The sequence below is a fragment of the Eubalaena glacialis genome, chromosome 17, assembly GCF_028564815.1.
Source record: "Eubalaena glacialis isolate mEubGla1 chromosome 17, mEubGla1.1.hap2.+ XY, whole genome shotgun sequence".
NCBI classification, from domain to species: domain Eukaryota; kingdom Metazoa; phylum Chordata; class Mammalia; order Artiodactyla; family Balaenidae; genus Eubalaena; species Eubalaena glacialis.
In genome coordinates this window covers 86,703,700-86,727,743 of record NC_083732.1, presented here as the reverse complement: position 1 = coordinate 86,727,743, position 24,044 = coordinate 86,703,700, and the positions used below count along the sequence as shown (strand labels likewise).

Sequence of the window (24,044 nt, the reverse complement as noted above, 5' to 3'; positions counted from 1 at the left end):
GGTTGCCCTTGTGTCGGGCATAAGGACACACAGCCTTAGGAGGCAAAGAAGCTCAGTGGCTGAGAACACAACTTCGTTCGGAGCCACACAAGCTCATTTGAATCCTGCCTCTGCTGCTTACTTGCTGGGTAGACTTGAGCTGGGTAGCCATCACTTTCTGGCCTCAGTTTACCCATCTGTAAAATGCACTTAATAGGATTTATCCAAGTTGGTTGTGAAAATTAAATGAGATAATAAATAGTTTGGGGCAGAATTTCCCAGGAAACGCGGCCCTTTTCCTCTCTGGAGGCTGGTGCAGGGGCAGCAGCAGGTGCAGAGTACATGGGAGCCCTGGATGCACTCTGATTTGAGCCCTAGCTGCAAGTTCCAGACCAAAGGGGTATCTCAGGTCAGGAGGGGTGCGGGGGGTGTCCCTGGCCTGGACCTGTTCAGCACCGTACAGGGGAAGGGTGTCCCTCCTGTGTGTGTGTGTGTGCAGGGTGTGTGTGTGTGCATGTGTGTGTAGGGGGCTGGGGGTTGGGAAGTGACCATGGGGCCCAGACCCAGGAGCAGAATCCCTGGGACAGCCCCACAGGTGCAATCCTGTGCCCACTGCTTGTGGCAGGGTCCACTCACTTCCACTCATGGGGGAGGCTGGGGGGCACAGAGTGGAGGTGGGGCCTGGAAGAGGTCCAGCTCGTGCTCTGTGTATCCGAGGGACCTGGAACACCCTGGTGGGGTCTGGGGGGATGATCTGTGTGAGCTGGAGGGGCTGGGGCACCCTTAGCTTCCGCTGGGGACGCTCCTCCCACCTGGGGTGAATTGCTCCCACGTCCCCACAGGAGAGACGTGCCCATTGCAGGTCCTGCTGGTGGGCGTGACCCACCCTCGTAAGCGTTAATAGCCCCACATCCCTGCATCCCTGCATCAAGTTCCATGGAAAGTGAAATTTCAAGCATGTAGTAAAACCTGCAGAAACTGTCTAGTTATCCTGTGAGCCCAGAATGTTCCCTCCCAGGAAAGCTGCACACTGTGGTTGTGGCCCATCTGGTCTTTAGTTGGGCCAGAACGTGAAGGAGGAACTCTGTCTTCTGATCACTCGTACTGTCCCTCCCTTGGCCTGCTTCCCCTTTGGGCATCTTCCCTCGGGGCATCCCCTGACCCCTTCCCTTCTGCTCTTGCAGTCGCCCCCCCCTCCCCCACATTTTACGGATGAAGAGGTTGAGGCTCAGAGGCTGAGTGGCTGCTTAGGGCCACTGGGCTGTCCTGTGCGGGAGCTGGGATTTGAACCTAGGTCTCCCGGCCTCCTTTCTCGTTCCCCTGCTCCTGCTCACTGGTCCCTGCGTAGTCTCTGATTCTTAACACTCAAGGGCCAGCAACCCCGGTGATGTGTCAGGCCCATAGCTCCCTGGGGCACATCTTACTGGACCTAGAGGTGGCCTGGGCACCTGTCTCTTGGGTCCCACTTTCTCTCACTGCAGCTTCTCTAGGCAGATGGCAGACTGGCCAGTGGCACAATGTGGGCAGTGACCTGGGCTTCGGTCATCAGCTTCTGTGCCCTCATTACCGTGCATCCACCCCCCGCCTTAAATGTGTGTTTCTGCTTCCCCACGTGAGCAAGTTCCTCCTGGTGGCAAGCCCTCTCCAGATGAGGTAGGCGAGGGGCTCTTCAAGGGGGACCTGCTCTGAGGGTTGGTACAGCTGCTTTGCCAACACACAGGAAGCCCTTCCTGAAAGCTTCCCATGCAAGGTCAGCGCTCGGCACATCTGGTGCAGCACAGGAAGGGAGAGCCAAATGGTGTTCTGTGTTTTGTTTTTTGTACGGGGCCTGAGTGCAGCAGAGGCTCACGGGGAGAGGGAGGAGCACAGGCTTTGCAGTTGGACAGATTGTGGCTTTAAATTCCAGTCTTGTTGTCTGTCTCATTGTTTTGTTTTTTCTGAGTCACGGTTTTCACATCAATAAAATGGGGACGATGATCACAGTGTACATGGGGCAGGGCTGTTATGAGGTTGAGAGACAATGTCTAAAGGATCTGACCCACAGAGCCCGAGTACAATCAGCCTTCAGTAGCACTATGCTCTGGGTGGTCCTTTGAGTATGCCCTCCATGATCAAGATGATTAGTAATCTGTACAGTAATGCTGCAGCTAATCAAGAACTTACTGAGGGTATACTTTGCCAAGCACTCTGCTGAGTGTTTTACAGGATGGTCCATTTCCTCCCCATCCTCTATAAGTCCCATTTTACAGATGAGGAATGAATCTCAGCGACATTATGCGACCTGCCCATCATCATCAGATGCTGGTGAACAGCTGCACTTGAGTCTCAGTCGGCTCCATCCTTCCTCCATCTCCAGAGGCTGAGCACTTAAGGCACCACAGGTATGCTCCAGGGATAAGCAGGGTTTGTTAGACAACGCGCTCCTCACCTTTTACCTTTCTCCTTTTGTATCTGTTTGCCCTTCTCATTTGCATCACTTCTTCCTCTCGCCCTTTCCCTACTTTCTTCCTCTATTAAGCTAAAGAATAATCAAAGCTGCCCTTCAGGAGCATCAAGTTTAAACATAACATGGTAAAGTTGAGGAAACAAAGTATCAGTTATCTATGGCTGTGTAACAAACTACCCCAAAATGAGAGGCTTACAACCACAAGCTTTTATTTGTTCATAACTCTCTGATTTGGCAGTTTGGGCTGCGTCCAGCTAGACAGTTCTGCTGGTCTCTCTGGGTCTCAGGTGGCTGCAGTTAGCGGAAAGCTTGACTGGGGCTGGGTGGTCCAGTGCAGCCTCACTCACCTGCCTGGCGGTTGGCAGCCTGTTGGCCAGGGTGCCTCAGTGGCCACTCGCTAGGCTAGCTCGGGCTTGTTTAAGAGGGTGGAAACTGCATGGCCTCTTGAGGTTTCAGCTCAGAAGTTGTACATCACTTGAGACACATTTTATTGGTCAAAGCAAGTTACAAGATCTGTCCAAATATGTCGGGTGAAAAAGTAGATTCCATCTCTTGTTGGGAGGAGTGTCAAAGACTTGGTGCCCGTTTTTAGCCTACCACACTAAGCACAGTTCCCTCCCCCAAAGATATCCTTAATATAACCCCTTTTGTTCCTTCACTCCTCTCCCCTGACTCCCATTCCCTCCTTATACTTTCAATAATAATTCCTTACCTCACATCACCCAAAGCTTCATTTACTCACTCAACAAATATTTTATTATGTGCCAGGGACCCCGAAGTGAACAAAACAAAGTTCCTGCTCTAGTGAATCTAATGTTCTAGTGGAGGGAGCAGACAATGCAGAAATAAAGAAGCACACAGTGTAGGGCTATGGTGGACAATGGGTGCTTTGGACAACAACAGAGCAGATGAGGGGGTGGGGAGTGTGTGTGAAAGGGTGGAGGGTAGTCGGTGGTTCCTATTACATACAGAGCGATCAGTTGACATCTAATGAGGTGACATCTGAGCCTGAAGGAAGTGAGGGAGTAAGAAGGTCCAAGCAGAGGAAAAGATTTCCAGGTAGAGCAAACAGCCAGTGCAAAGGCCCTGGGGCTGACATTCAGAGACACAATTCCTTACAGTCTTAAATGTAGTTTAAAAACACCAGCCGTATGTATTTCATGAAAGAATAATAAAAGAAAATATTGAAAAATGGTAAAACTCTTGCTAAGCGAAAGCACTTTATTTTACCGGATTCTGTTATAATCGATTATAGCTCCTGAGAAGGGAACGGAGGGTCACCTCTCTGAGCTTCAGGGAGTTCACCTTTCAAAAGGAGAACTGTGTGCTTATCCTGCCTCTCACCTTGTGGTGAGGATCAAAGTGACACCATGAAAAATGAAAGTTGCTCTGCTTCTGGTTTCATTTCCTACCGCAAGGTTGCCCGTGATTTTTTTTTTTTTTAAACGCAAATCAGGTATCACTTTCGCTTAAAACCCTCAAAGGCTCACTGCTGCCTAAAGAATAAGTGCCAGGCACCTGAGCACGACTTCAGAGGGCCCTGGCCGTCTCATTTTTTACCCAGACTCCCCCCCCCCCGCCCCCGCCCCCGCCCCCGCCTCCGCCCCAACCCCATGCTCCAGTCAAAACCGGCTCTCATCTCAGCCGCTCTCTGCCTGGGATCCTCCTCTCCTTTCTCAAGCCTCAGCACCTAGGGGACCGGCGCCTTGGTGGTTAATGGACCCAGATCAGTGCCCCGCTGGCGCTCAGGTAGATAATGTGTCCACCTCTAAGCCGTTATAAAGCTCTTTCCAGACCATCTTCGAAGATCAAATCTTGGTACCGCACAGCACTAGCTAGCTATGATGCCCCTGAACAAATCCCTGAGCCTGCTTCCCTATCTGCAGAGGGGTCCGGGACACCCCTTAGGTGGGCCTGGAGAGGACACGGGCCGGCGCGGGCACACACCGGGTCCGGACATCCGTGCTTCCGACTCTGGGGCGGGGCTGTAAGGCGGCTGACCGGGGTTGGGGGGGGGGGCCTCCAGAAGAGCAGGGTCTGGGGCTCGGGGCAGCGAAGGGGTGCGAGGGCTTCCCCGTAGTCCGTCCAACCCCGCCGGCCCAGAGTGCGGCCGGAGGGAACCCCGGGACGTCCGCTCGGCGGGGCGCCGCTCCCGCCCCCGGGCAGAGCTTCCCCGCGGCCGTCGCTCGGAGCCCCAGCCACGCCCGCGCGCTGACCCCGACCGCCCGCAGCCCGGGCCTGACGTCCCGGGTACGATCCCAGGAGCAGAGCCTGGCGGCGTGGTGGGCATGCGCGGGCCGCGACGCGCGGCCCGCGCATGCCCGGTGCTCCCGGGAGGCGGAAGCTCGGAACGGGGACGCGGCCGGGCGCGCGCAGCGGAGGGAGGCGCGCGCCTCAGGAGGCCGCCGCGCACGCGCGGCCCGCGCCGACGCAGCACGGCCCCGAGGGCGCGAGCCCGCCGCCGCCGCCGCCGGGCCGGGACTGCTGTGCGCCCGCGGCGTGAGGCGTGGGAGGGAGCGCGGCCCATCAGCCGCGGCGCCGCCCGGTCGTCGTCTGCCTTCGCCTCCCGGCGCTAGCGCGGTCCGAGTGAGTGCGGGGCCGGGGCCGGGGCCGGGGCGCAGGCAGGCAGGCGGGCCGACTCCCGGAGCTGGTTGTTGGCAGGGCCGCGGCCCGAGGGTGGAGGGCCGAGCGGGGCCGGACCGGCCAGTCCCGGCGGCGGATGCGGCGGGGACCGGCCCCTCCCGCGCCGGCCGCGGCCCCGGGAGGCCGGGGACGTGGGGAGGCCGGGGGCCCGAGGAGGCCGGCGGCTTGGGGGCGGGGGGCGCTTGGAGGCCGAGGGGTTCGGGGCTGGGAGAGTCTGAGGGTCTCGAGGCCGGGGGACGTGGGGAGGCCGGGGGCTCCGGGAAGCAGGGGGCCTTGGGGGATGCGAGGAGGCCGGGGACTCAGGGAGGCTGGAGGCTCGGGGGACGCTGGGAGGCCGGGGAGCTCAGGGAAGATGGGGAGGCCGGGGGATTCGTGGCTCGGAGAGTCCGAAGGTCTGGAGGCCCGGGGCCTCGGGGAGGCCGGCCGGCCTCTGCCGGGGCGGGCCGAGTGCCTCCAAAACAAAAGGGGAGAGAGAGGAGGGAGGGGGAGGAGGGAATCCGCGGGGCCGCCGGGGGATCGGCCGGCCCGCGGGGCAGGGAAGGGTGGGCCTCGAGCCCGCGTGCGGGGCGGCGGGGCGGCTGCGTCCCCCGCGGCCCGCGCTCAAGTTTTGTGCAGACCGGAGGCTTTCTCGGCGGCAGCCCTGAAGACCTGGCAGGATTCGTTGCGCTTCCCAAGTTTCCTCCTCTTCTCGCCCCAGCCCCCAACTCCGCGGCGCCCGCCGAGCAAGCTGGAAGCACTCTGGGTCCTTTCCTGGCACCTCATTCTTTCTCAAAGGAGTGTGTGTGTGTGTGTGTGTGTGTGTGTAGGGTGTGTAGGGTGTGTGTGTGTGTATGTACGCTGTTACTTGGTTTTCTTTGATTGCCGGATTTTGTAGCTTAATGCACTAAGGGTAAAGGTTTTTGTTTTTGCCATTTCAACAGTGTCTTATTCTTGCTTAGTTAGCCTGCAGCTGGGTTTTTGGCAGTGAGACTAAGAGAATAGTAATATTGTGGTATTCATGGGAGCTGGTTGAAATACGGTCAAGTTGAAGGCGATGTAAGAGTTTGGGGGTCTGTACTTAAGACGACCATCATTGGGATTCATACTTAGGATGTAAACATCTTCGTGGTTGGAAAAACAGGCCATTATTGTTCGAAATGCAATACCAGAGCCTCACCTTTAATACTTTATTTGTAAAACGGGTAATGAAAATAGTCTCTTCATTGAAATGACACAGCCAAGCCCTCAGGTTAGTTGTCCTGTCTTTGACAATCTCTGAAAAGTGGGAGGAAAGTATGTGGATGAAGTGATTAAAGATTCACAATAAATTAGCATTCAGCGTACTTTGTTGAGGTACAGTGTAGATAATATTTTGGTCCAGTTGTACTATTGAGTTAATGTTTAAAACCCTGTAGTATTTAAACACATGAAACTTTTAAAGGAAGTTTGTGTTTCAACTTTCAACTCATAAAGACAGTATGTCTTAGTATCTTTATGAGTATATTGTTTTATATTTTTGGCTACTGTTGGAGAGGAAAAACTAGTTGAACTTACCATTAGTCTCTTCTGAACACTTGTGTACTAACTGCTGCTGAAACAGCAAGATCAAATATTATAGATTCTCCTCTGAAGAATTTCTTTCAGGTCATTATCAAATAATCCAGTTTAATAATGAGCACTGGAAAATATTGTTTAAAACACATGTTCCCTTGTAAACGCGGCCCCATAAGGCTTCAGGAAAGGACTGAATAGAAGGACTATACATCATTCAGAGGTGATGCATTGAGAAGCAAGTGCTTGGCTAAATAAAGACATTGAATCCAAAACTTAGTATTTATGATGTGGGGCAAAGAATGCTGGGACTCCTACAGGAGACCGTCTGAGGCTGTCTGTCACGGAAAGTGAGTAGTAAGTGTTAGATCAGGAGTGTTAGATCCACTAGTGCAGCGGTCGCCAAGTGTCTGGGGAAAGCGGGAGTTAGTGATGGCAGTAAGGATCATTAAAACGTTTTTAGCTAAACTCTTCTCTGTAACACTCCATGCCCTTTGTTGGAAAGTACAGAAGTTAATGTTCCAATTCTCAAAGCTGGGTTCTTGAGCTAGATAACTTCTCTTACTAGAAAGTTGGAGAAATTGTCTAAATAACAAAAGCGTATCGTTAAAGCGTTCCCTTTAAGAAAAAATACTGATGAGCTCCCTCAGAAGAAATTATTGTTATATTTTGTATATACGTATATAGTCTACGGTGTTATAAAGTGTTATGTGTAGCAAAAGATAATTTTGAAAATTACTATCTTTGCATGTTATTTTGAGTTATAGTGAGGTGGAATCTTAGTTCATATCTCTAAAGGTTTTATGGAAACCTTTTTTTCCTATATTTTAATGTGTCTTAATTTTGAGAAAAATAATTAAAAATTGTCTTAAGGGTAACAAAAGATGCAATTCAAATTGTTAATACAATATGTAAATCTTTAATTTTTTAAATTAAACATTTTCAGTTTAGACATTTTTAGATAGAATAAATCTGGTTTTAAATTTCAGTGGCATTAAAAGTTCTGTTACTTTTGATTACTGTAGCTTTATAGTATAGTCTAAAGTCAGGGAGCCTGATTCCTCCAACTCCCCTTTTCTTTCTCAAAATCTCTTTGGCTATTCGGGGTCTTTTGTGTTTCCACACGTTTTTAGATTTTTTTGTTGTTGTTGTTCTAGATCTGCAAAAATGCCATTGGTAAAAAGTTCTGTTATTTTTATCATATTTGTGAACTGAGTTTTTAAATGAGTTTTTTTTTTTTTGCTAGTAAATTAGAAAAGTTAAGTTTCTGAAGTACTTTATTTTGCTGTAAAGCTCTAGTTTAAGAACATATTTTCATTAGTTTCCTCTTACTGAAATCCCTTAAATAATTAGAAAAAATTACTGTGGGGATCTTTGAGAATTTTCACTGATGTCTGTATTTAAAATGTTAACTTAAAAAATTTGGGCAGAGTAAATGACCTTATTTGAGTCAATAGTAATCAACTCCAAGAAGTTTATGAATGCAAATAAGCATTCAAATGTTAAGTTGCTTATCAACCTTTAGAAGGATCCTTGGAATGGAGAAGGATGGAGAGCAGCTCCAGCTTGCCTTGGGTGCACCTGTGTTTCTCTAGCTCACCTGGATACATTCAGAAGTTATGGTTTTTTTCCTTCTTTTCTGTAAAACAGTGTTTAGTAGTGGATTATTTGAGCCCTTTATTGCTTTTTCTCTGTACTGACATTTTGGCAGAGTTCTTTTTTCTTCTTCATTTCATGACTACCAAAAGGCAACCCAGTGCAAGAGAAATGAAATTCATATGTACCAGTTTCTGGCATTAATTTCTAGGAATTGTGCTAAATCTTATCATTCAGAACTGCACAAATGTGTTTCTGATTGTAAATCAGCAGAGGAACCCCCTCTGTTTCTATCTGTAACAGTTGTATTGTTTTTTACTAGGCTCTGTGATGGAAATGAAATTCAGATACACATATATAGTTAAACTTTCAGTTTAAATGGAATTTTTAGCAAAACTGTTAATTATAGTCTGATTTGCATAAATAGTAAGGAAATGATTTATAGACATAGTAGGAAATAAATGTTTCCCCGAGTGGCACTATTCCCACTCTTTAGCAGTTGGAAGCCTCAGAGAAAAATACTAGTAGCATCACCACAAAGTTTACCTATTTTTAAGGACACGAAGGTGTTTCCTTACAAACTTAGTATTTAATTAAAATAATCCTACCTAAATCTTATTTATGTACATTGCTATTTACTATAAACTCATTTTTCACATCAAGAAGAATGACTGAAGTTACACATTTGAATATTTTCCAGTGGTAGGGGAAGAACATTACTGGGTACCTGTGTGGGTGCCCTGTGCTGTTGGTAGGTGTTATTACCTTTTTACAGATGAATTAAATGTGGGAGAGTCTCTATCCTGTAAGTTGCATTTGTTAAACACCATGTGCCAGGCCTGAGCTGGGTGCCATAGTGCTTTATCTCCTTTATTACTCGCTAGAACTACTGAGTTGTACTGCTGTCTGTATCCTCCTTTTGTAGATGAAACCCTGGAAGCATTGAGTTAGAGTAGCTCGCCCGGGTCCTCAGCCCACAGTGGTGGATGGCTTGGACAGACCCGAGGGACTCTGCAGTGCCAGCTCCTAACAGCCTGCCTGCGGCCTCCCTGGCTGGAAAAGCAGCAGTCTGTAAAATCTTAACCCAGTCTTCTGCAGTAGGAATAAATAGTGTGCTAGTGTAATGACCATGTCTGGGAAAGTTTAGATAATTGTATTTTCTATTTGAATCTAACACTTTCAGATCATGAAGTTCTGATCTGGCCAACATAGTATAGGTAAACATTTTAATTAATATACCAAAATTGTTTAATTATTTGAAATTAATTTAGAATTAGGTAAAGTGTATAATGCATGATGCAGTGATTGATACTTCTTATTTGTCAAGATGTGCTTTAGTAACCTCCACATTTACAGTTTTTTCATTGGTGACTTTTTTGGGGGGTTGATGTTTGAAGACGGTTTTGTGGGAAGCAAGGAGTATGTAAGGGAAAAACAAATTGCACGTTTCTCACACAGGTATGAGCCCCTTGTAGTAATCCTAGTATTTACAACCTCTGGTACATTGCTGCTCTATAAATGTTTCTGAAATGAATGTGCTCATTCTCACCAACTTAAAATTTTCCATTCTGCTTTTTTTTAAATATATTTTTAAAATTAATTAATTTATTTTTGGCTGCATTGGGTCTTTGTTGCTGCATGCGGGCTTTTCTCTAGTTGCGGTAAGCGGGGGCTACTCTTCACTGTGGTGCGTGGGCTTATTGCTGTGGCTTCTCTTGTTGCGGAGCACGGGCTCTAGGCACATGGGGTTCAGTAGTTGTGGCACGCAGACTCAATAGTTGTGGTGCACAGACTTAGTTGCTCCGTGGCATGTGGCACCTTACTGGACCAGAGCTCGAACCTGTGTCTTCTGCATTGGCAGGTGGATTCTTAACCACTGCACCACCAGGGAAGCCCCATTCTCCTTTTAAGAGTCGGCGTATACTCTGCTCCTTTATTTGGGGCCAGTGAACCGAAACCAAGGCTTAGAAGAACCTAAACAGTCGTGTCTGTGGGCTGTGTGTGCCTAGGATCTCCCTTCTGCCCCCATATTCTGTATTGAAAGTAGTCGAAGGTTCTCGTCATGTCTACTGGTGACCAAAGAACCATGCATTTGTCTTTGCTGGCCTAAAGGAAGACCTTAAATGATTTTACACATTACATATTTTTAGTGGCTTCTGTGTCTTCTCATGAGAATTTAAGCACCATGAGGGCAGAAACTTTGTTTTACACACTTTCCCATCTTCAGTACCTGACACAATATTTACTGAGTAGAAGAACCCAGGCTTATTAATTATTGGAGAACAGCTATTACATCAGTTAGCTGTCTGCTGTTTTGTTTGCCTTGGTAAAGGACCTCACTTTAAAACCACATAGGACTTGATACCAGGGAAGAATTGGATTATTGTGTTTTCACCTTTGTCTGCTTTATTTTAGATTGCCGCTGTCATCAGACTTGGGCCAGGGAAAAAATACTGCTCTGCCCCTATACAGTTTTGTTCTTTTTTTCTAGAAACTGATCCTGTATTAATTGATCTTGTGTTCTTTAGGACTCATCCTGAGTTCTGCAGACATAGAAAATTGCTCAAGGTGACACAAAATGAGCGGGACTTGTAAAAGCTCCTTCATTACTGGTCCAGAAGCTCTAACGTGTCCTTTACTAATCAGCTGGATTCATTGGCTGCTTTACAAGAGTTTTCCATTATGCCCTGAAACCATTTTAAAAAACCCATTTTCGTATTGCTGCAGTGCCAATTACATATACAACATGCCAGCTTTCCCTTGCTGTGACAGGTCATTTACCTTTACTTGGGGGAAAGTCAACATTTGGGTAAAAAAGAGCAGTTTGTTCTTCCTCAGCGAGTTCCCCCTTAGTCTTGCTGTAAGGTGTGGGGAAACAGGCACTCTCACAGAGACCAGGAAGCTTCAGGTTGTTGAATTGGTTCTCAAAGTAGCCACAGGTTAGAAGTGCAAATACTCCTGCCCCGCTTTTGACCTACTGAATCTGACTCTGGGGGCGGGGCCAGTGGTCAGTTTCAACTTGCTGTCAGGAGCTTTTGATGCATGCTAATGTTTGTGAACCACTGCTTTAGAGTGTTTTAAAAGAAACGCCAGTTGTAGCAGGCAGACATCAGTCATAAATGGCAGAGGTATGTGTATGGTCTCTTTTTGACCACTTAGATTTGCTGATGAGGTTGCCTTCATGTCAGGACTCTTAAATATGTTTCTAAGGGTTTTTAGAGTCTTGAGAAGACCTCACAACTCCTTTCGTTTAGTAGAGATTTTGAATGTTTTCTGCTGAGACCACTTAATTATTCTGAATCTTGGTGTGGATTTTAAATGAACACTCTTATGTTGAAGTGGCAGTTTGTGTGGCTCCTGGACTTGTGGCTTTTGGCAAATAACAGGAGAGTGTGTACATGTGAGTGCTTAAGACACACGTTCCCTGGTGGTTTTGTTTTGGTGCTGAAAAATTGGCTAGCTTTATACTAGAGTCAGGGTGATTGCCAAGTCTTGGGGTGACTAATGAAGCAGCATTGTGTGAATTGATTCTATGTCTAGCATTACATTCATATCTAAATTTAATGAATTTTGTTTGCCTTTTGTCCTGTCCTTTTTTTCCTAAGAAGGCGGGTAAGTAAAAGTTAGTGTACCAAATGGGATTGGTGACGTGCCTTGTGCAGAATTAGATGCATCTGTTGGTAAATAGACTATTATACGCTGAGGGACAAGGATTCTGTATTATCTTTTCCTCATGCTGCCATAGTAGATGGTCAGTCAGTGATTGATGATTGAAGAAGAGTCTTTCCTGCTGAGGTCCTGGAATTACAGAGACTAAAGCAAATGACGCTGTTGTGGGCCTTCTGTGGTAAGGGGTCTTTTAAGTGTGTGAAAGTTGATACAAAGGTAGAGAAGAAGAACTCGTCAAAGGCAGAGGGAATTAAGTGTAATGTGATCTCAAAACAGTGAGAAGGTTCTTTCCATGTGAATTTTCTCCACCCTCCCCCCCCTCCCCCCAACCACGGTCAAGCTTTCAGTTAACTGTGCAGCTGCATGAAGGCAAAAATAATAGAAATGAGCTGGTGGAAAGAACTATTTGGAACAATTTCTTTCTCCTTAAAATTGGTCAAGTGAAATTAAAGTTCTCATTAATGTGACTCCCATTAAATGTATAGCTGTCTGCCCAGTATTCGTGGGGGATTGGTTCCAAGACCCTCCTCGGATACCAAGTTCCTTGGATGTTCAAGTCCCTTACCTAAAATGACGTAGTATTTACATACATACATTTAAATGCACACCCTCCTGTATACCTTAAATCATCTCTAGATTACTTATAATACCTAACACAGTGTAATGCTACGTAAATAATTGCCAGTGTGGCAAGTTCAAGTTTTGCTATTTGGAACTTTCTGGGATTTTTTCCCCAGTATTTTGAGCCTCGAATGCGGAACCTGAGGATGCGGAGGGCAGGTGCATTTGAGTGTGCCTGGTCCAGAGCAGCTTCTCAGTGGATGTCAGTGGATGGTTCTCCTGGGACACCCCCCCTCCCTAACCATCAGGCTGCATCCCCTGAGCAGCCTTCTCTCTGATTACAGCTTCAGCTCATCCCCGTCTGTCTCTGTTCCCCTGTCCGTCTCCCCTCCCAGCGCCTTGGGGTCGTTTCTGTAGTATTATTACCACCTTGTGGTTTTATTTTATTTTTTTTAAATTTTATTTATTTATTTATGGCTGCGTTGGGTCTTCGTTGCCACGCGCAGGCTTTCTCTAGTTGCGGTGAGTGGGGGCTACACTTTGTTGCGGTGCGTGGGCTTCTCATTGCGGTGGCTTCTCTTGTTGTGGAGCACGGGCTCTAGGCGCGCGGGCTCAGTAGTTGTGGCTCGCGGGCTCTAGAGCGCAGGCTCAGTAGTTGTGGCGCACGGGCTTAGTTGCTCCGCGGCATGTGGGATCTTCCCGGACCAGGGCTCAAACCTGTGTCCCCTGCATTGGCAGGCGGATTCTTAACCACTGCGCCACCAGGGATGCCCCCCACCCTGTGGTTTTAAATAGCCTTTTCTTGGTTATAATGAGGTTGCACATCTTTTTATACATTTACTGGCCATTTGTATTCACTGGTTTGTGAAGTGCCCATATTTTTCTATTCGTTTTAAAGAAATTTATTTGTAGACGTCTGTATATTCAGAACACAGGTCCTTTGTTGGTTATATATTTTGCCACTGTCTCTTCCTGCTTTGTCATGCAGCTTCACTAGCTTGGTGGGTTGTCTTTTTTCTTTTTTGAATGAAGAGAAGTTCTTAAGTCTAATGTAGTGCAGTTTATCAGTCTTTTCCTTTATAGTTGGTGCTTTTTGTGTCTTTCCCTACCCTGAGATAATGAACTTAATTCCTTTTATTTTCTAAATGCTTTATGATTTTGCCTTTCCCCTTTAACTTTATAATTCTCTTGGAATTGGTTTTGGTGTGTAGTGTGAAGGAGGGATCCAATTTCGTTAACATGTGGACATCTTAGTTGTCCCAACACCATTTCTTAAAAAGAATAAATGCTCCTTTCCCCCAGTGCTCTGTGGTGACACTTTTGTTGTAAATGAAAGGTCCGTATATATGTGTGTGTCTGCTTTGGACTCTATTTGATCCCTCTGGTACTAAGCTGCCTACAGTATTGTAGCTTTATAATAAGTCTTATCTCCTCGTGGACCTCTTCCCACTTGGTTCTCCTTCAAGTGTGCCTTGGCTATCCTCAACCCTTTGCAGATCTGTATATGTTTTAGAATCACTTGGCAACTTCCCAAAAAATTCTTCAGGTTGTTGTTTAGGATGACATTAAATGTATAGATCAATGTGTAGAAAATTGATTCTAGATTTGGGTTATTACGGATAAAGTGTATGAATATTTTTATACGAGTCTTTTTGTGGACCCAGGCTTCTATTTTTCCTGGGAATGGTTGTTTAGGATTGTAATGGCTGGATCATATGGTAGGTGTCTGTATAGCTGTTTTTTTTTTTAACATCTTTATTGGAATATAATTGCTTTACAATGTTGTGTTAATTTCTGCTGTATAACAAAGTGAATCAGTTCTATGCATACATATATCCCCATATCCCCTCCCTCTTGTGTCTCTCTCCCCCCCTCCCTATCCCACCCCTCTAAGTGGACACAAAGCACCGAGCTGGTCTCCCCGTGCTATGCAGCTGCTTCCCACTAGCTAGCTATTTTACATTTGGTAGTGTGTATATGTCAGTGCTACTCTCTCACTTTGTCCCAGCTTACCCTTACCCCTCCCCTTGTCCTCAAGTCCATTCTCTACGTCTGCATCTTTATTCCTGTCCTGCCCCTAGGTTTGTCAGAACCATTTTTTTTTTTTTTAAGATTCCACATATATGTGTTAGCATACGGTATTTGTTTTTCTCTTTCTGACTTACTTCACTCTGTATGACAGACTCTAGGTCCATCCACCTCACTGCAAATAACTCAATTTCGTTTCTTTTTATGGCTGAATAATATTCCATTTTATATATGTACCACATCTTCTTTATCCATTCGTCTGTAGATGGACACTTAGGTTGCTTCCATGTCCTTTACATGTTGTAAATAGTGCTGCGGTGAACAGTGTGGTACATGACTCTTTTTGAATTTGTGTAGCTTTTTAAGAAAGTGCCAAACTGTGTTCTAAAGTGGCTGTACCATTTTACATTCTTAACAGCAGTGTATGAGAGTTCCAGTTGTTCTGTATCATCGGGGCAACATGATGGTTAGTCTTTTAAGTTTTTGCCATTCTAATAGGTGTGTCATGGTATTTCATTGTGGTTTTAACTTACATTTCCCAAATGCCTTAATAACACTGAGTATCTTTTTATATGTCTACTTGCCATCTGTATATCTTATTTGGTGTTCAGATCTTTTGCCCATGAAAAAACTTTTTCTTACGGGTGGATTCTTTATATATTCTGGATACAGGTCCTTTGTGAGATACTCTCAATGCTTTCCTCCCATGCTGTGGCTTGTTTTTTGCATTCTCTTAACAGTGTCTTGAAGAGCAGAAGTTATAAATTTTGATAATGTCCCATTTATCAATTTGTTGTTTTATGGATTGTGCTTTTTTGGTGTCATATTTAAGAAATCGTTGCCTAACCTAGGTCACAAAGATTTTCTCCTGTTTCTCCCCCCGCCTCTAGAATATTTATAGTTTTAGGTTTTACATTTAGGTCTGTGATTGATTTTGAGATAATTTTTGTTTGTGGTGTGGGATATGGGTCCACATTACTTGGAGGACTCTTTCGAGGCCTAGAATGAAGGTAGCTCCCTCCAGAGAACATTTGTTTCTTCTTCAGACAGTCTGGGACCACCTTAAACCAAGTCCAAGGTTTGAGGTTTTCTGGACCACACAGAGCTGTCATTCTCTTGGTGAGCTGATTCACTTCTGGCTCACTCTCATCCTGAGCTGTGTAGATTTTGAGGTCCTGCTTAGGGAGGTAGGGTTAGACACTTTGGGGGGCCTGGCTTTGATTCCTGTCCCTCTTTCCCTGCACTGTTGTGAAAAGGAAAGTCGAAAATTTCAGAATTGGCAAATGACTTCCATGCAGAGGTGGTTTCTCTGCTTGTTTCTCTCTGGGTCCCTGATTTCACTTTAATTTTGGTATTTCCTTCTTGTCCTGTCATTTTCTGGTTGCTTTTAAGATTTCTAAAGTATTTTATCCATCTTTTTAAGCCTTTTTCAGGGGAGGGTTGGACCGAACAACATAGCCTGCAGTTAAGGAGCCAAGGAAAGTTCTTTTTCATTTCACTCCAGTGTCTAGAGTCTAAACCTGGACCCGCCGTCACCTGTAGTAGCCGCTAGCCACGCGTTTAAATTAAAATGGAATCAGATTTAAAGTTCTGTCCAACAGCCAGGCTAGCCCCATTTCCAGGGCTCAGTACCCACATGTGACTAGCGGCTCCCCCTCGACGGTGCAGATGGGGAGAAGGTTTTCACGGTTGCAGGAAGTCCTGCTGGGCAGCGCTGGCTGGACCAAGAGCCTCTGCGGGGAGAGCTTCTGCGGGGCCTCGCGGCGGCGGGTCTGCCCCGGAGAACCGCTAACGGAGCTGCCCTTGCTGCTTAAGGTTGGCCATTTTCTGGAATCTGCCTGCAGCCAAACATGGCTGAGCCCCTTAAGGCTTCTGGGGAAGGCTGTCCATGAGGTGGGTGTGGGTCGCAGGCTGTGGCTGTCAGGGTGCGGATGGGGAGGGCAGGCCGCGGGGTGCTCACAGATCTGCCGATGGAACTGGCGTGGGGAGGACGCTCAGCGTGCGCTGAGCTGAGTCCCTGCCCTGAGCGGGTCGTCGTCCAGCGGCCGGGCAGCGGCAGTGCCGTGTGTAGCAGGTGCTGGGCAGAGCTGCGGGGGCTGCAGGACGCTGCCACCCCATCCCCAGGGGTCAACAGAAGGAGCCTGGCGGGGAGGGGGAGAGTGCTCTAGGTGGAAGGAAAGCACAGGCAAAGCTACATGTTGGTGGGAACGTGCAGAGGTTGGTTTACTGCACTGTACGTTGGATTCTAGCATCGAGAGAGGTAGCAGAAACCACGGATTTAAGAAAATGTCACAAAAGGATATTCCATCCATTCACTGAGTATTCGCTGTGAATTGGTAAGAGGATTATTGGTGCTGGGGCTGTGTCAGAAGCTCTCTTTGTAGCGCACAGAGCATTAGGATAAGAGCACGTGCTGCAGCAGCCCCTGCTGCCTGTTTCTGCTGCAGGGCGCCCTGGATGCTCGGCGTGATTCAAGGAACTGGGGGCATGCAGACTTAGCCGTTGTCTGTAGCCTGCTGCTCTGGGAAGAAGGGTTCAGCTGGCTCAGTAAGTGCAGCCTGGCTGCAGGGGCTCTGTCCGAAAGACAGGGTGGTAAGTGGGACTGAGGGTGGGGAGGGGAGAGGTTGGGGCCACAGACATGGGCTGGTCATGTCAGTCCTCTTCGTGGTCACCTGTGGAGTCGCCTGCCAGCCCTCCTCTACTTCATTTTGGGATCAGAGAGCAAGCAGAAGAGGTGAAAGCTCAGTTTAACTGTACCAGGGTATGTATTTGAACTGATAAACTACCTCAAAATCCAGCGTGTGCATGCTCTGTATCCGGCTTCTCAAACTTGAACAGGCACACACATCACCCAGGGATCTCGTTAGGTTTTAGGTTCTAATTCAGTCTGTCTAGGGTGGGGCATCAGATCTTGCATTTCTAGCAGGCTCCCAGGTGGTGCTGTGCTGCTGGTCCCTGGGCCCCACTTGGAGTAGCAAGGTACTGGTTTTCAAAGTATGGGTCATAAGGTGACGTTGCCTCACTTAGTTGGAACGTTGAATAACCACTGGCAGTGCAGTGGTGAAGGGCATGGCCTTGGAGTCAGACTCTGACTCTGTGGTCTTGGGCTAGTTTGTTAACTTATCTAACTCCATTTCCTTGTCCTTTAAATCGGCCAAATAATAGAACCATAGGCTGATGAGAGAACGAGGTGATACGCAGCATGTAAGGTTCAGGTGTTCACTAGTGCGTGACCTTTTGAGATGTTTCACAAAAGGTAATAACTATTAAAAGTAAACATTTACAGTAAAAGTTTGCCAGTTTTCAAAGTTCTCAGTCCTCCCTGCATCATTGCCCATTTTGTAATATTGCAGCTCAAAGAGAATGGGGGTATTTCTTTCATTTACTGCTGTATACACAGAGAACGTAGAGGCACAGCTGATACAGCTTGTTTTCCTGTGGGTGAATGTCCTTTGACTTTCTCAGCTCGTTGCTGTCAGCCTCTTCCTTTCTGCTAGGGTCAGAAGGTGCAGTGCTGTGTCTTCACATAGATTTTGTTTTTTAATTTATTTATTTAATTTATTTATTTTTGGCTGCGTTGGGTCTTCGTTGCTGCGCACGGGCTTTCTCTAGTCGTGGCGAGTGGGGGCTACTTTGTTGCGGTGCGTGGGCTTCTCATTGCGGTGGCTTCTCGTTGCGGAGCACAGGCTCTAGGCGCGCAGGCTTCAGTAGTTTTAGCACGTGGGCTTCAGTAGTTGTAGCACGCGGGCTCAGTAGTTGTGGCTCGCGGGCTCTAGAGTGCAGACTCAGCAGTTGTGGCACACGGGCTTATTTGCTCCGCAGCATGTGGGATCTTCCCGGACCAGGGCTTGAACCCGTGTCTCCTGCATTGGCAGGCGATTCTTAACCACTGTGCCACCAGGGAAGCCCCTCACATAAATTTTTAAATAAGCATTTTTTTTTTAAAGTTGCCAGTAGTAAGGGTGATGGAAAGCCATTTTATACAAAGGATTTTGAAACATGCATAAATGGGAATTGTGTGAATTTCTATTACATGGGTATTATACTTAATAATTAAAGTTAAAATATGAATCTTCAATTTTATTTTAAAACTTTGTGGAAATTTTCAGACATATGCAAAAACAGAATGTTGTAATGAACTCTCTCTGTATTCATCACCACCTTTAATGGGCATCATTAATTAATATTCACTCTAATATTATATTAATATAATATTCTAATATTCTAATAACTAATATAATATTCACTCTAATCAGAGATACTGGCTTATATTTAAAAGATGTGAAGGCACTTGCTTTGGGAACATATATGCTAATGTTGGCCAGATATTGTGGCCCTTGCTAAAATGTGACATAACAATTCATGACACATTTCTTTCAGAAGACTGGAAGGGATCAGGTGTAACTGTACAGCTTTTTTAAGTCAGTGATGCACAGAAGCATCTAATAGTCCTAATGAGCTGGGTGTTAAGCAAGGCTGTGGTTCTCTCCACAGCCTTGGAAACTGGAGTGGAAAAGTCCTCCCTCCCTCCCTCCCTCCCTCCTCCCTCCCTCCCTCCTCCGTTCCTCCTTCCCTCCCCTCCCTCCCTCCCTCCCTCCCTCCCCCCTCCCTCCCTCCTTCCCTCCCTCCCTCCTTTCCTTCTCCCTCCCTCCCTTCCTTCCCTCCCTCCCTCCTTCTCTCCCTCCCTCCCTCCTTCCTTCCCCCCTCCCTCCTTCTTTCCCTCCCTCCCTTCCTCCCTCCTTCCTTCCCTCCCTCCCTCCCTTTCTGTTTTTCTTGTACTTTAGTCAAAATAAACAGTAGCTTGCTTTGCTTTGCTGTCTTGCTTTAATGCTCCTGATAGCAGTACATATCTTGTTTTTTAAAAACTTAGTCATTAGGATGGAGAAGCAGCATGAAGCTTTAATAGAACAAGGTTCATTAGAGAAATACACTTAGTGTATTAGTCTTTTTCAAAAAATGATTTTATTAAACATTGAAGAGGTACAGAAGAACATGTGTAAGATGTGTGTGAGGTGTAGATCAAGAGTGTTCTCATCTCCCAGAGGAAGGTACCCGAGTCCGCAGAGGTGAGCTTCCTCGTACTGGCCCAGACAGGACACATTTGGGCTCTGCAGGCCACCTACAGCTTCTGTCCCCAGTACTCAGCCCTGCCATTCTGGCACAGAAGCAGCTGTGGTAAAGGAGTGAGCAGTCTGTGTTCCAGTACAATCTTATTTCTGGACCCTGAAATTTGAATTTCATGTAATTTCACATGCAACAAAATGTTATTATTCTTTTAATAATTTCTTTAATCATATGCAGTGTAAAAATCTTTCTTAGCTCATGGGCTGTACAAAAACAAGCAATGGGGCCACCCTGGTGTAGAGAAGAATAAAGCAAGCCTAGCACCTACGGCCCAGCTGCAGCAATGGAGCATCCCCACTCTGAAGGCCCGCCTGCTGCCCACCGCAGCCTGCCTCCCACATCGTGAAGCCTGCATAGCCATCCTCCCCTCAGCCCCCTTAGCTACAGCCTCCTTCTTCAAGGCCTGATATCATTTGTATTTTACTCACTTTTATTTTCTTTGTCACTTGGCTGTGACAGAAAATCTCAGGGCAAAATGTCTGTTCACTACTGTATCCCCAGCATTTAAAACAGCAGTCACTGAATGCATGTTGCGTTTATCATTTCTCATTTTTGTGTTAGTTTCGTCTGTGTTGAACTTTCTATTAGGGAATCACACTACATGTGACTTGCCTTTTCCCACTCAGCACTGTGATTGAGACCCGTAGGAGGTGCCGTACGTGATCAGTACGTTCACTTTCACTGTTGTGTAACCTGGTCTCCAGTTGATGGGCATTTGGGTGGTTTGCAGCCTTGCTCTTGCCAGCGCTGCTGACACGTCTTTGGCTGCCCACGTGTGTGGATGTGTCCAGCCTGCCCACGTGGGAGTGCGATGCCGGTTCTGGGCTGGCCAGCCTTCAGCTTGACTGCTTACTGCCAGATTGCTTTTAGAGTACCCCTGCCAATTTACATCCCACTCCTGGTTGCTCTGCATCCTTGCTAGTAGTTTATTTTGTCTCTTTTTCAGTTTTACCATTCTGGTGGTTATGTAATAATATCTTTTTGTGGCTTTAAATTGAATTTCTCTTATTACTAACTTTGTTGATACTCTTTTAATATATTGGTCATATCTTTTCTCTCTTCTGTGAAGGACCTGTGAAAACATTGACCTAATTTCTTCTTATGTTTTTCTTATTGACTTGTAGGTGTTCTTCCTATGTGTGGATTACTGTCCTTTGTCATTATAAGTTGTGAATATTTTCTTCCAGTTTCTAGTTTGTCTTTTTACTTTTGAGGTATCTTGGAACTAAAGTTCTTAATTTTAATATCGTTGACTTTATCAGTCTTTTTCTTTTTTCTTTAAAATTAATTAATTAATTTATTTTTGGCTGTGTAGGGTCTTCGTTGCTGCGCGCAGGCTTTCTCTAGTTGAGGCGAGTGGGGGCTATCTTCATTGCGGTGCGCCGGCTTCTCGCTGCGGTGGCTTCTCTTGTTGCAGAGCACGAGCTCTAGGCACGTGGGCTTCAGTAGTTGTGCCACGTGGGCTCAGTAGTTGTGGCACGCAGGCTGTAGCGCGCAGGCTCAGTAGTTGTGGCGCACGGGCTTAGCTGCTCCGCGGCATGTGGGATCTTCCCGGACCAGGGCTGGAACCCGTGTCCCCTGCATTGGCAGGTGATTCTTAACCACTGCACCACCAGGGAAGCCCCAGTCTTTTTCTTTATGATTCTTTTTTTGGGGTCTCATTTAAGGAATCTTTCTTTGCCCAAGGGCTACAATTTGATGTGAGATATTTTTATTATTTATTCATAAAACATTTATTGTTCCATTCAATAAATATGTTTAATATTTAGGTATATTTTCTTTTCTTTTGGCCACTCTGTGTGGCTGGTAGGATGTTAGTTCCCTGACCAGGGATTGAACCCGGTCCCTCGGCAGTGAAAGCATGGAGTCCTAACCACTGGCCCGTCAGGGAATTCCCCATATTTTCTAGTTTCCATTAAGATTCCTTTGATGACTTATGATTTATTTTAGTGTTTGATAAATTCCAAATGAGTGAATTTTTTTCATGTACCTTGTTGTGACTTATTTCTAAAAGGGGATTGCAGTAAGAAAATGTGTTCTGTATGGAACCACTTCTTTGAAATTGATGTTATCTTTAATAGACCCACATCCTAGTTCAGTTTGGCTGCATCTTGGTCCTGACTCAGAAACTTCTGGGCACCTAGGTACTTAAATTCCAGCTATGCATAATTTATACCTTGGTTTTGTAAAAAGATTAGATTAATAGATTAGACTAAATTTTTTTGTTTAATATAGTTTCTTATATTTCATTTCTGCCTCTGGACATACTTGTTTTATTTCCTGCCTGAAGTTGAGGTGTTAATGTACGTTCTCAGCTCTTGGACTCTGTTCTGTCCAAGCTGAAGCTTGAGGACAGGTGACTGCCTCGACTGCCAGTTTGTTTCAGCTTAGCCGATGGGCAGGGGTTCATGCTGTGCCTGCAGCTGCTTCCTTTCAGTGGCATTTGTTAATTAAGCTGTTTAATTTTACTTTCTTAAGGACTGATTGAAGAAAAGGAAAGAAAGAAAATTTCAGTTTGTGGTTATACCAGGGTCTTTTAGCCTAGTGCTTATTTTGCGTATCCATTTCATTTTTGTTTTGTTTACAAAAAGTAGCATTGACTTGAAAATTATCAAAATTAAATAATGAGTCAGAGATTAAATTTTATCCCTCCCCTAACGTCTCAGGTATTGGTAATTGAAGGGGTCTGGGAATCATGGTTTGTGTGGGGAGGCAGGTCTTTTTAAAAGAAAGAGTATCTCATCTGGGAAGCAGAAGACCTGGGTTCAGATATTGCCTCTCTGCCTTTTGTCAGGTGACTTTTGACAAGTTGTTTAGTTTCTGTGAGTCTCGGTGTCCTTACCTATAAAGTCCAGTATTTATAATCTCAGCCATTGAGGGTATTTGTGCAGCTACTGTGTAAAGTTTGGACAAATGTGAAGTGCTAGGATCAGAATCTTTACCCGACTTACGTAGTGTTTTACTACTAAAGGCTAAGTCTTTACCACTTGTGTGTTTCCCTGGTTTGTTTTTGAGCTGGTCTAGTCAGTTCATTCATTTGTTCAGCATTTATTAAACACCTGTCTTGTGCCTCATACAGTATTAAGCCCTGGTGATACAGACAGGAGGGGAGTGGGACTGGTTCAGGTCTGTGGCTGTGTCACAGCAGGGGCTCTGAGGACTGGAGAGCGCGTCCCCATTGATGGTCAAGCTCTGGTGTTGGCAGACTTTCTCTGTTAAAGGCCAGACGGTGAACACTTCAGGCTTTGCAGGCCGCATATCGCCTGTTACATTTTTTTTTCCCCCTCTTTAACCCTTTACAAAAGTAAAAAACATTCTTAGCCAAGGAACCATACAAAAACTGGTTGTGGACCAGATGCAGTGGCCTCTGCAGGTTCTAACTGTCTGAAAGGATCTGTAGAAGTCGAGTGGAAAATGGGAAGCAGGAAGGGCCTTCAAGACAGGACCCGCCCTGTGCAGCGGTGTGGAGGCGTGAGGGGCCAGGGTTTGTGGAGCTGAATGTCTCTGTCACATCTGGAGTACAGGACAGGTTGGGTAGAGGAGGAGGTGAAGTTGGCGTTATAGGCAGGATCAAAGCAGTTTGTACTTGATTCCGATATAGAACAGATTTGTACGGTTGGAGGAGGTTTGGACTGGATCAGCGTGGGCGGTGTTACAGTAAAGCAGTTGAGAAGGGGGAGGAAGCACACCTTTGTCACTCAGGAAATGGTTGCCCGGTGTCACTCGCTAGTAAAGTGACGGGCAGAGTTCAGATGGTCCAGTTCCACAGCTTGTGTTCTTTTAATCATACAATTATGTTGTACAGATAAATGAAGAAAGCCTTGATCAAGGGCATGACTGAGGAACGGGAGAGAAGGGGACTGATTTGAAGCCCGTTTCTGAGTTAATCTCCAGGCCCCGACCAGGCAAATGACGCGGCACGGCCGCGAGAGGGGTCCAGGGTAACTCTGGGACAGCTCCCAGATTTCTCCTGGGGTGACAAGTTCATGAAGCTCTCTTTGCTCTTGAGTTTACTAGGGATCACAGTTGCTTTGAGAAGGAAACATTGTTTTCTAGGTCCATGAGCCCCAGAAATGAAGTTGTAAGCAGAATTGTGTGTAAATGTGTGTTGTTTTTCCCTGGGGAGAGAACTCTAGGGCTCTTGTTGGATTATTAAAAGGGAGCCCAGCACCCAGGGGGAGTGGCTCCTTGTTGTTAGATTGTATACTTCCGGCACTCTGCAAAGGTTTAAGCTAATCATCCACATCACAGGGGTTTTACTTTAAATGTAATACATCCCAAACTGCCAGGTAAACCCCAAACACATGCAGCCCCTCCGAAGTGGAACTGTATCCCCAGCCTTTCCTCTCCTCCAGAGACAAAACAAGACACGTTTTTGGTACATAGAAGGCTGGCCAGGTGTGTGGGACTCCGACGGTCCTGGAATGTTTTCAACGTGCTATTGTACGTTAGAGCTGAAGCTTACATA

The 24,044-nt window shown here is 46.4% G+C and overlaps 1 protein-coding gene across 6 annotated transcripts in view; it reads left to right on the top strand.

Moving 5' to 3' along the window:
* Window positions 1-4,875: 4,875 nt before the first annotated feature.
* Window positions 4,876-24,044, top strand: part of PTK2 (protein tyrosine kinase 2) — a 262,366-nt gene continuing 243,197 nt past the window's right edge. For all 6 annotated transcript variants that reach the window (XM_061172265.1, XM_061172261.1, XM_061172260.1 and 3 more), the window contains exon 1: window positions 4,876-5,011. The gene's annotated coding sequence lies outside the window, so the exon portion shown is untranslated. The remainder of the gene's footprint in view (window positions 5,012-24,044) is intronic.